This window comes from Arachis ipaensis, chromosome B05 (assembly GCF_000816755.2).
Source record: "Arachis ipaensis cultivar K30076 chromosome B05, Araip1.1, whole genome shotgun sequence".
Taxonomy (NCBI): Eukaryota; Viridiplantae; Streptophyta; class Magnoliopsida; order Fabales; family Fabaceae; genus Arachis; species Arachis ipaensis.
In genome coordinates this window covers 129,169,302-129,182,737 of record NC_029789.2, presented here as the reverse complement: position 1 = coordinate 129,182,737, position 13,436 = coordinate 129,169,302, and positions in this window count along the sequence as shown.

Sequence of the window (13,436 nt, the reverse complement as noted above, 5' to 3'; positions counted from 1 at the left end):
AAAACAATATCAGCAAACACAATGCAGTTTCAATATTATCATCAAGCTTTCATCAAGCACCAAATATAACAAGGGTGATCATGAATTTTCAACAGAAAATTTCATCCCCTGTTTTCTATTTTCTCCCCTGTTTTTCATATTTCAATTTTCAGCTTTTCTCCCCCTTTTGTCATCAAAGGGGCATTATGTACCTGCAGCAAGAAAGCATTGGCAATATAACAAAATACTCATAAGATGCCAAATAAGTCAAAGTGTCAAGAAGCAGTGAGTATCAAGTCATGCTACAACAAAAGAGAGATTGAGCCTACTTATGCCAACATCAAATAACATAAAACAACAGTCATCAATCATCTGATAGATGAAAGGCAGAGTCCTCAGCGCCTTCTTCACTATTATCGCCCAGATCCTCTTTAAGAGTTGCTAACATCAGGCTGACTCTTTCTTTGCAATTTTTCCAAGCTTTCTCGCTCTCAGAGGCTTGCTTGCGAGTCTCTTTGTGAGATTGAATCATCATGTCGGCCATGTTTGAGAATTCTCTCAAAATTTCTTTGATGGATTTGACTGTTTTGGAAGACTCTGGCCGAGTCTCATGGTCACTATCCGATGCCACAGATTTGCCCCCCTTTGGTTCCCTTAGTCGCTCCTCCTCCTCTGATTGAGGATACTTTGTTTTCCACTGCCTCATTCAACAGATCAACTTTAAAGTATTCAAAAATTCTAGTTAAAAACATGCCATAAGGTAGGTTAGCCTTTTTGGTGCTTCTAACAGAATCCCACATATGCCTAATCATAATATAGCCAAAGGATATCGGAGTAGAGGTAACTAAAGCAAATAAAATGAGACAGTCAGAAAATGTTACTCGGTTGTGTGAGCCGCTTTGGGGAGTGAGAATATGGGTGATGATTCGGTGAAGCAGAGAGTTGACTGGTCCTAAAGCTTTGTGGGTTGGTATCGTTCCATGCAAGCTAGAAAGATTCTCGCAGATGTGCTGAAGAACCGCTTTGTATGAAATGCCGACTTGTGTATCCCATTTATCTACCATATACGCTCGTGGTCCTTCATCCTTGAAGCCCAGGGCCGCTCCAATAGTCTCAGAATCAAGGGCTATTTGAACCCTTTTGACATAGGAATGAAGAGTGTCGTCAATGAGTCGCATATTGGCATAGAACTCTCGGACTAAGCCAGGATAAACTAGTTTCTGAATGAGAAGAAGTGGCTTCCAGTTGAGGAGTTCAAATAGAGAGGAGATGTTGATGCCTTTGTTAGTAAGAGTGTCGAGACTAATAAGGTAGGTTGCACACAAGTGACGTTTTTCCATAACCTCATTGTGAAACTCAAAAGAGGTACAAGAGTTGAATCTGCTCGGATCAAAGTGGGAGTGAGTCTTGCCATACTTATTTTTGAATTCCAGGGATTCCAAATTTGGAGGTTCGGTGGTGTCGTGAAGAGCAAAACCCTTAGTCTTTTGAGTGCTCTTCCCGGATGCATGGGGAGTTGATCTTTTTGGTGGTGATTATGGAGGGGAAGGAATGGGAGAAGTATGAGACTCCTCTTCTTCTGCCACGGGAACACGGTCCTTCTTCTTCCTTGAGAAAGTTTTTGTGGCAATGACCTTTCTTCTCATTGTATCTGTGCGTTTTGAAGGGGGTGAGGGTGATGAAGATGATGTAGAATGGATGTGAATGTGTGTGTGTGATTATGGAGTAGACTGTTTTTGAGAGAATAGGAGCCTTTCACTTTTTCTTGGCGCGATTTTCTTTTTCATGGTGATGGAAGAATGAAATATGAAAGGTTGGTGCGGTAACCGAATGAGTGGGGAAGAAGGAAGGTGAGAGACACATTAAATGAGGACTGGAGAGAGAATTTGGTGGAAGTAATGACCATTAGTGGGCGGTTAATGACCATTATGGAGAGGTTATTACCCAAGAATGATTTCTCTTTTAATTTTTGAAATCTAAAATTGAAAAGTTGTTGCCTTAAATCAAGGGATTAGATGGAAAGATGGATTTGATTTGACAATAACCACTTCCAATAAGATATGATGACACAAGGAAGAAGATTCTTATTTGCATAGAGAGATAACTAACAAAACTGTTAAGGTGGGGTCAAGGAATTTTGGTGGGGCCCATAAAATTTTGAACTCTGCGTTGCCTCCCCCTTGACCACAGCTCCTTCATTATCCTTGTATTTTTATCTCGTCCAAACCTACGAGACAAAACTGAACAGAATCAACTTTTCACAATTTATCAATGAAACTTAAATCAAACAATCCCAAACTTTTTCTCAGTGTACAAAATCTATCTTCACAGAGGGGTTTTGTAAAAATATCAGCAATTTGGTCTTCAGATTTTACAAATTGAATATCAATAGTACCCTTTTGCACATGTTCCCTAATGAAATGATATTTTATCTCAATGTGCTTGGTTCTTGAGTGCAGAACAGGATTTTTTGAAATGTTTATTGCACTCATATTATCACAAAATAAGGGTATACTATTGATTTTTAATTTGTAATCTTCTAATTGTGTTTTTAACCAAATTAATTGTGAACAGCAAGCAGATGTGAAAATATATTCAGCTTCAGCTGTGGATAGAGCCACTGTGTCTTGCTTCTTGCTTGACCACATGTTGAGTGAGCTTCTAAGGAAGCAACACATGCTAGAGGTACTCCTTCTATCCACTCTATCTCCCGCATAATCTGCATCACAAAACCCTACTGCACAAAAGTCATCAGATTTAGGATACCATAATCCATAATCACAAGTTCCCTTAATGTATCTAATGATGCGTTTAACAGCCGTGAGATGGGATTCTTTTGGATGAGATTGGAACCTTGAACATATACCCACACTTTGGACAATATCCAGTCTAGAGGAGGTAAGGTACATGAGTGAACCTATCATTCCTCTATACCGTGTTTCATCCACATCTTGGTCATCATCATCCTTTTCAAGTTTTGTATTAGGATGCATAGGAGTACCCATTGATTTGGAATTTTCTAGGCCAAACTTTTTGATAAGTTATTTTGCATACTTTCCTTGGTAAATAAAGGTACCACTAGGAGTTTGTTTAATTTGGAGGCTAAGAAAGAAAGTAAGCTCTCCCATTAAACTCATCTCAAACTCACTAGTCATGAGTTTTCCAAACTCTTCACACAAGGAAATGTTGGCCGATCCAAATACAATGTCATCAACATAAACTTGAACAAGGAGTATGTCATCATTAGATGCTTTAATAAATAAAGTAGTGTCGGTGGTACCCCTTTGAAATTGATTTTCCAACAAGAAGGCACTAAGCCTTTCATACCAAGCTCTTGGAGCTTGTCTAAGACCATAAAGAGCCTTAGTTAATTTGAAAACATGATTTAGAAACTCTTTATGTTCAAAACCGGGAGGTTGTGCCACATACACTTCTCTATCAATAAAGCCATTAAGGAAAGCACATTTAACATCCATTTGAAACATTTTGAAATCTTTATGGGCGGCATAGGCAAGAAGCAACCGAATTGCTTCCATTCTAGCTACCGGAGCAAAAGACTCATCAAAATCTATACCCTCTTCTTGATCGTAACCTTGGGCCACTAATCTAGCCTTGTTACGAACAACTTGTCTATCCTCACCAAGTTTATTTTTAAATACCCACTTAGTACCCGTTACCTTCTTACCATCCGGATGAGGTACTAATGTCCAAACCTCATTCTTGTCAAATTGGGCAAGCTCCTCTTGCATAGCTTTAACCCATGATGGGTCTTCAAGAGCTTGTTTGACATTGTTGGGCTCCATTTGTGACAAGAGAGCAAAGTTGCTAGGTTCGGTTTGCCTTTTGGTGGAGGATCTTGTTGTTACACCGTGAGAGGGATCACCAATGATGTAGTCATGAGGATAACCCCTCATAGACTTCCATTCTCTAGGCTTTCTGACAGGTGTAGAGCTTTGATGAACTTTTGGTGGTCTCTCTGTTTCAGTTGCTCGTGCCTGCTCAGGAGACAAAATGGAAGTGTCTCCTTCAATCTGACGAGATAGAACCGGGCTGACAGATTCTTCATTTTGCACAGATTTGGAATTTTCTTTATTTGTTCCAGCCTCTTCACAATCTGAATCAATATCTTTCACAATACTGGGAATTAAGTTAGAATCACAAAAAGTAATATGTATGGATTCCTCTATTGTCCTATGCTCCTTGAGATAAACTCTATAGGCCTTACTTGTGGTGGAATATCCAACAAACATTCCTTCATAAGATTTTGGATCAAATTTTCCAAGGTTTTCCTTATTGTTGAGCACAAAACATTTGCATCCAAAAACATGAAAATACTTAAGATTTGGAGGGATTCCTTTCCATAGCTCATAAGGTGTTTTCTTTAACCCTTTTCTAATGATTGTTCTATTCAAAATATAACATGCTGTGTTCACAGCTTCAGCCCATAAGAATTTAGGAATTTTACTCTCACATAACATAGCCCTAGTCATTTCTTGAAGGCTTCTATTCCTTCTTTCAACCACCCCATTTTGTTGGGGGGTTCTAGGGCATGAGAAATTATGAGAAATCCCTAAGTCATCACAGAATTTTTCAAAGTCTTGATTTTCAAATTCTCTTCCATGATCACTTCTTAAATGGGCAATTTTCAAATCCTTTTCATTTTGAATTTTCTTGCAAAGGGTGGAAAAAGCATGAAAGGCGACATTCTTATGAGCAAGGAAAAGTACCCAACCAAATCTAGTGTAATCATCTACTACCACAAGACCATAGTGTTTACCTCCTAAACTTTGAGTTCTAGTAGGACCAAATAGATCAATATGTAACATCTCCAATGGCCTTTTGGTTGATATTCCATCTTTTGATTTAAAAAAGGATTTTACTTGTTTGCCCAATTGACAAGCATCACAAGTAAGATCCTTATCAAACTTGATGTTTGGAATTTCTCTAACCAAATTTCTTTTGACTAGCTTAGAAATTTGATACATGCTAGCATGTCCCAACTTTCTACGCCAAAGCTATTTTTTAGATTCAAAAGATGTAAAGCATTTTACATTTTGTTCCTTTAAATCCTCAAGAGTTAATCCATACACATTGTTGCATCTCTTAGCTTCAAAAAGAACATCCCCAGTTTTCTCACAAACAACTAAACAAACAAACTTCTTAAAAATAACTTCAAAACCCAAATCACATAATTGACTAACACTAAGTAAATTATGTTTCAAGCCATGTACAAGAAAGACATCATTTATACAAGATGAGAAACTTTTACCCACTTTTCCAACAGCCACAATTTTTCCTTTTGCATCATCACCGAATGTGACAAGTCCTCCATCATAGTCATCAAGCTTTATGAAGAAGGTTGTCTTTCTGGTCATATGCCTAGAGCATCCGCTATCCATATACCACATATTTTCCTTCCTTTTGGATGCTAGGCACACCTACAAAACAAGCTTAAGTAACCTTAGGTATCCAAATCTTTTTGGATCCTTTTACGTTAAACCATCTTCTATGTCCTAAGCCATTGTAATCAAAAACAATTTTATAAACCTTATCACCAATCATTCTTTCACCAAAAAAACATTGAATGAGAAAGTGTCCATTTCGTTTGCATAGTCTACAAAATCTTGGAGTTGCTGTTTTGTTAAAGTAGGTTGGGTCTTGATACCTTGTATCATTTGAAGATGAAGCAATGTTTTCAAAATGAGATTTTTCAGATTTATAAAACCCTAACCCAGCCTTATCATAGAGAGATTTTTGACTAGCCAAAATTTGATTCATATTTTCAGAACTTTGGGTGAACTTGGCTAAGTCTTCCTTAAGTCTTTTAACCTCTTTAAGCAACTCTTCATTTTGCTTAAAACAATCTACATATGCAAGAACAGAATGGTCACTTTCACAGCTTCTAACTTGGGCTCTTAACTGCTTATTCTCTTCAACAAGATCACAAGCAGTTTTGGCCTCTCTCACTTTTTCTTTTAGAAAACTGTTTTCAGCCTTAAGAATGGTGATTTGTTGTTCAAGTTCTTGATTTTCCAACAGAAAACATCTTATTTTTTCCGAAAGGTGGTCTATCATAAGATGAAGATCTTCAGTGTTAGGGTTATGAAAGACTACCTGATCTATATGGTCAGCCATGAGACATGTTTGTGACTTTGTCTCAGTTTCTTCATCATCATCGTCGGAGTCATTCTCCAAGTCTTCCCATGAGGCCATCAGTCCTTTCTTCTTTCTTCTTTTCGGCTTTTCCTCCTTCTTCAACTTGGGACAATCATATTTGAAATGCCCCATTTCCTTGCAATTGTAGCAAGTTACTTTGCTAAGGTCTTTCTTCACTCTCCTTGAGCTGCTGCCTTTGCTTTTGAGCTTTGCCATTTTCCTGAATTTTTTTGCAAACAACACAAACTCATTTTCAGAAGAGTTATCACTGGATTCATCATCCAGAGGGTTAGTCATAGAAGAAAAAGCAATTCCTTTCTTTTTTGAATCCTTTTTTAAATAGGTGTTTTCAAAAGCAAGAAGATTTTCTCTCAAATCATCAAGTGTCATGGAGTCTAAGCTACTACTCTCAGAAATAATTAAAGCTTTTGTTTCCCATTCTTTTGTAAGACATCTCAACACTCTTCTCACTAGCACAGATTCTGAATGTGTAATTCCAAGAGCATCTAAGCTAACAATGATGGTGTTGAATCGTTCGAACAGTTCATCAATGGACTCTCCTTCCTTTATTGCAAACATTTCATATTCTCTGTTTAGCATATCTGTCCGAGTCTTCTTTACAATGGTGGTTCCTTCATGAGTGATTTGTAGCTTGTCCCAGATTTCCTTTGCCGTTGTGCATCGAGATACCCGTCGGTACTCCTCAAAGCTGATAGCACAGTTAAGCAGGTTTACTGCCTTGGCATTTAACTCTATTTTCTTCCTATCTTCTTCGGTCCATCTTGCTTCTGGTTTGAGAGAGACTACTCCTTCTGCACTTGTGGTAGTTGGAAATTGAGGCCCTTCCAGAATAATCTTCCAAAGTCTGTAATCCACTGCTTGTACAAATATCTTCATCCTCTCCTTCCAATAAGTATAATTTTTCCCATTGAAAAGAGGAGGTCTGTTGCTTGATTGACCTTCAGTCAGATTATAGGACACCACATTTGCGCCACTGTTTTCTGCCATAAGGATCTTTTTTCCAAGCTGCAAAGCTTGATCTCTTTGAGACCAAGCTCTGATACCAATTGATGGTTTCAGTGGCTAAGAAAAGGGGGATTGAATCTTAGCCCCTTTTTGCTTGATAACCCTTGCTAACTTGTGAGACCAATTCAGGAAGCTTTTTGTCTTTTTATCTCGTTACTGGACACGAGACTTTTTCTTTTGTCTCAACCCAATCCACGAGACTTTTCGTTTTGTCTCGTCGCTTGGCACAAGATATTCTTGGTTTTTGCTCCTGTGCAGTAGAAATAGAAATGGAGTAGAGAAGAAAGAGAAATTACACCCAGATATATCCTGGTTCAGCTGCTAAGTGTAGTGCAGCCTACATCCAGTCTCCATCACAAACATGATGGAATTTCACTATAATCAATCTGATTACAACTTGTAAAGTGCTAACCCAACTTACAAGGGGATTCCCACAGAATCATGAAACACAACATAGATGAACAAAGGAACTCTAAGAACATCTATGGCTTTTTCTTTTAATTTTGCACTCTCTGCGTTTTTCCGCTCTATGGCTTTTTCATACAAACCTCACTGTCTTGTCTTTTTCCATGAGACTCAAGACATGACAAAATTAAACAGAAAAATACAAAACAGAATACATTGAAGGAGAAGAGAAAACTGTTAGCTCAGGTAGCTCTGAAAACACTGTGCCTTGCACTCTCAAACTTTCTCCTTGCTCCAAACAGTAGTTGTTCTCTCTTTTTAAAGAAGAAGGAAGCCTCCACACTTGAAGCCAACACCCAAACCAACTTCTTCCTCCTTCAACAAACATAACCGGTTCGGCCACATAGAGAGAGAAGAGATAAACATGCGAAACCCAACATGCAATTACCTCTAGTCCTTTCTTGATCATCACTCTTCATCAATCCGAGCTCTCCATCCTTGGCTTGCTCTCCAAGATGGATTTCTGGCCCTTAATGCTTCATGATGATGATTACTTCATCTGCTTCTATCTCTGCCTCAACCATCACTTCGCCACTCTAGCTACTTCCTGTGGTGGTTGAGCAGAATCAAAGACAAGCCATACTTCAAGAATCTCCCTTGTTGGCCGAATCTTCATCCTCCATTTTTGGTATGAAGAGGCTAAGATATCATTACCATATCTTACCATATGTGATAAGAATCTTAGCCACAGCTCCTTTTTATTTTAGTATGTTTTCTTGCCATCATTGTGATGGTCTTTAGGCTTGCTCTCCCTTCCTTTCGGTAGCTTATTTTTGCTTCCATGGCTACCAATGTTTCATGGACAATGTCCGAAAAAGAGAAAGAAAGAGATGAGAGAGAATATAACTTTGGAAAGAAAGTGATTAAATGAGTTGATCAATTCAAATGAAAAAGTGCTTTCAGTTCCCTTAGAGTGGCGTGTAGCTTTGAGCACATCAATCATGTCACTTCATTTTCTCTCTCATAGTTCCCATGCTATTAATGATAATTGAATTCATTTGAAATCCATCATGTGGAAAACATTGAGATCCGTTAGAAGCAATGGAACATTGCTTTCTATGCTTAGTGGATTCGGATCATGCATTGGGAACTTTCATCAAATATGAAGTTGGGCTTAGTTGCAACAACTTTTAATTTCTGGCCCAATTAGTAACATTTGCTTTCCTGATGTATATTTTTCGGATCATTCATTGAGCACATAAGAAAGCATTTATTTGGGCTTGCAGCAATAATATTTATTCTGGCCCAATTAATAACTCAGCCTCATAGCATGAGAAACATGTAACAAGGTTTATTATTTGACACAATTTAGGCTTAAACCAGAGTTTCATTCTCGGCCCAACACAAAATCTACACAACAAAATTATTAATTAAGCGACTATGAATTAAGATCAAATTAATAATTTTGTAACTAAATATTTCAATAATGTTTGTTCATCATCAAAAATTAAATAGGAGTTTTCCAAACTCATCATTCGGGGAACATGAAGTCCGACACATACCTCAGGAGCAGAATGCCCGAGCTGATGCACTTTCAAAACCAACCAGCACTAACAGCTCGGACAAATCGGGGAAAATAAAGTCCGACACAAAGAATGCCCGAGCTGATGCATTTTCAAAACTAGCCAACACCAAATCAGGGGGCAATAACAGAAGCCTCATCCAGGCTACATTACAAGATCACAACGAGTCAATCTCGAAGGCGGTATAAGGGATGTACTCAGGGTCAGCCACAGTAACACGCATTAAAACTATGAAATCCAGCTAATCAGACATGCTGTTCGGGATCTTAGTAGACATCTCAAAGACATAGGTCGACTATGGGATTACTACCAAACAACTCGAGCAAATAAGGAAACAACTCGAACAATAATAGCAGAACATCAAGTGACAGACGTGGCAGTAAAAAGGAAACCCCAGGACTCACACGAAAGTCCAAGGGCACCCTTTGGAGGCAACAACAGGGCAAGAACACAGAGAAATGAAGTCGACAATCTATACACAAACATTCCGAACACCTCTCAAACAAAAGGTCAAAGCAAAAGCTAGAACTTCTGTACAAAATGAGTCAGGCAACAATGAAAAGAAACAGGAACAGCAACCAAACCCTAAGCAAAGTACACATTCTTCTCAAAGGCGAACGACAAAAGAAAAGTCACAACAAACGATTAAAGATGCAAACTTTTTGCAGAAAGAACCAAAATTCTTCATAGCAAAAACCCAAATACAAAGTCAAATCTTTACATCAAAAGTATGCCAACTTCCCTATAGCCCCAACAGAAGAACTCCCACAAGTCCTCTGTGCATATCGGACAACTCCACACTTCACCACGAAGGAATCATCTTTCTGATTAGCTTACGGAATGGAGGTAATGATCCCAATAGAGATCAAAGAAGGATCCCCCAGAATGATCCTCTACAATGAAGAGGTCAACTCCCAAATCCAAAGGGAAGAACTCGACCTACTTCCAGAAGTCCGAGAAAGAGATCGGATTAGGGAGGAAGCGTTAAAATGTCAAATGGCCTCAAAATACAATCGGAAGGTAATCTAGCAACAACAATCTCATCCTAATCCGAAATGATATCGGAACAACTCGACCTGGAGAAGGAAAGCTGGCAGTAAACTGGAAAGGACCCTACCGAGTCATAGAAGTACTTGGGAAGGGCTACTACAGACTGTCCGAACTCGAGGGGCGAGAGCTACCAAGGTTATGGCATGCCTGCAATCTAAAAAGGGCGTCAGGCCAAGATCCAAAAAGATTACCCGACTTAGAAAGGTAAGTACTAACATGTACACACTCTTATCTTCATTTTATTGTTTAAAAGATTGCAGATTCCCTAAAAAGTTTTCTACCAAGACGCCCGACTACGGCAGGTCGGCAAGGTGAACACCAAATTCACCGCCCGATCACGACAAATTCGGCAAGATGAAAACCAAATTCATCGTTCGATTACAAAGCGACAAGTCGGCAAGGTGAAAACCAACTTCACCGCCCGACCACGATGAAAACCGACTTCATCGTTTGATTTCGACAAAGGTCGACAAAGTGAAAACAAAATTCACTGCTATACCAAGACGCATTAATCTGAAACGCAAAATTTCACTGCCGGATCACGACAAGGTCGGTGGGGTGAAAACTAAATTCACCGCCCGATCACGATAAAAGTCGGCAAAGATGAAACCAGAATTCATCGCCCGATTTCGACAAGGTCGACAAAAAAGTGAAAGCAGAATTCATCGCCCGATTATAAAGCTACAGATCGGCAAAAAGTGAAAATCAAATTCACTGCACGATCACGATAAAGACCAACAAAGATGAAAACCAAATTCATCAAAAGGTCGACCAAACGGGGATCAAACCCAATTTCTACAAATCGGCAAAGATGAAAACAGAATAATGCAAGAAGTTATCAAAAGTGATCCAGAAAAAGAACCTGACGAGGTCTTATGGATTGCTAAATAATAACTTAAAGACTGGGCGACGTTAAGAAGTCGGACCAAGTCAACCCAAGTTATTAGTAAATCCCTGGAAAGAGGTCTGGCCAACCCTATAAAAGAGGATTGCTATAACTTAGAAGAGATCGACATGACGAAGTCGGTCTCCTACAAAACATAAAAGTTATAAAAGTAATCCCTGAAAGAGACCTGAACAAGGTCCAAAAAAGAGGATTACAAAAATAACTTAGAAGGGCCCGACATGACGAAATCGGCCCAAAACATAAAAGTTATAAAAGTAATCCCTGAAAGAGACCTGAACAAGGTCCAAGAAAGAGGATTACAAAAATAACTTAGAAGGATCCGACATGATAAAGTCGTCCCATAAACAAAAAGTTATAAAAAGTAATCCCTGAAAGAGACCTGACAAAGGTCCAAAAAAAGAGGATTACTAAAAATAACTTAGAAGGGACCGACATGACGAAGTCGGCCCAACCAAGCTACAAAAAGTTATAAAAAGTAATCCATAAAAAGAGACCTGACAAAGGTCCAAATAAAATGGTTTACTAGAAATAACTTAGAAGCGACCGACATGAAGAAGTCGGCCCAAAGCTACAGCTTGGACCGACAAGAAGAAGTCAGACCAACGAAAGCTACAGCTTGGACCGACAAGAAGAAGTCGGACCAACGAAAGCTACAGCTCGAATCGACACAAGAAATCGGACCAACGAAAGCTATAGCTTGGACCGACAAGAGAAGTCGGAACAATGAAAGCTAAAGAAGGATCGACAAGAGAAGTCGAACCAACGGAAAGCGTGCGCTAAAAAGGACACAGCTTTGCCCAAAAAACCATGGCTCCACGACAAGGCTATCAAAAATGTTCAGACCAACTAAAAAGGTTCTACCAAGAACACTAAAAAGTTTTCGGACAAGTTAGCCCCAAAGGTCATCCCACCTAAACAGAAGACGGACTAAACAAGAAGAGGTCGGACAGCAAAGTACCAACACTCTATAAACATCTCACAAAGGCCAAGGAAAGGTCAAAAGACCAAAGCCAGAAGTGCTTCACTGAAAGGTACGAAGTCTTGAAAAAAGACACTACTTAAAAAGCGGAAAGCACGGCCTCAAAAACGGAGCTAAAAAGTCATCCAAACAAACTATAAAAAGGTTTCCCATCGGAACACTACCTAAAAAGTTGTTGGATTATGACTAAAAAGCCTGAGCGGTGAAGACAAACAAGTCGGAAGAAAGCTGAAAAGACCTCTCAAAAAGGCAATACCAGACTCGCACAAAGGAGAAACTACTCAAGATCGACCAAAGTCAGGATGCTTGAGCACGACTTCCTCAAAGAGATCGAAGCTCCGAAAGCACGATCTCGCGGAAAGGTCCGAACTCAAGCAGGGGCAAAGTCGTACAGGTCGACGTCAGCTAAGAAGAGGCGCAAGTACGATCTCAAAAAAGAAACAAGCCAAAAGGTTGAGAAACAACTTAAGGCTCAAATGTGCTTAGCTAAAAGGGATACAACTCCACTCAAAAAAGGCACAATCTCAAACAGGGCTACGTACGTCATCCGAGACTAAAAAGGTTCAATATAAAGAACACTAAAAAGTCATTGGACAAGTCACTAAAAGCCCGGATATCAAGTCGCAAGGATAACTTCGCCAAAGCAGAGGGTTATCAACACAAAAGCAAGGCGTGATACAGAAGGCAAGGGTAGAAAACCCACACTACCACCCAAAAGAGGACGGACTATGAAGTACCAAACCTCTAGAAAATCTGCAAAAGATTGCAAAGCATGAAGAAACAAGCCAGACAGATGCTTAAGCACGACTTTCAAAGAGATCGAAGCTCTGAAAAGCACAATCTCACGGAAAGATCGAACTCAAGCAGGGGCACTGTTCATACCCTGGGTCAAGCTGTCCGACCCGGGATGTTTAGCGACAAGCCGACCAAACTCTTCAAGTCAGACTATCCGACCTCTTCTCAAAGAGCTCGGCCAATGACCGACCTCTTCACAAAGAGACAAAACGCCACAGAGGCACAAGTAGGCCCAAACGAAGGAACACAGCCCAATCTAAAGGCAACTAAAGCCTAGAAAGATAAAGGTGGTTCCCCAGAAGATAATATGACCTCATTCAAAGATAAGATAAGATAAGATAACTATCTTATCTCCAGAAAGGTCACTCCACACCATTATAAATATACTGGAGCACCCAGGTATAACTCATACTCTGATTCTACTAAAAACCTGTTTAATACCCATGCTAACTTAAGCATCGGAGTCTCTTGCAGGTACCCCCACCTTCCGGTGATCAAGGATCAGTAGTGCAGCCAGTCCAACAAGTCGGACACGACAGCTCCGGCCTCCACTCAC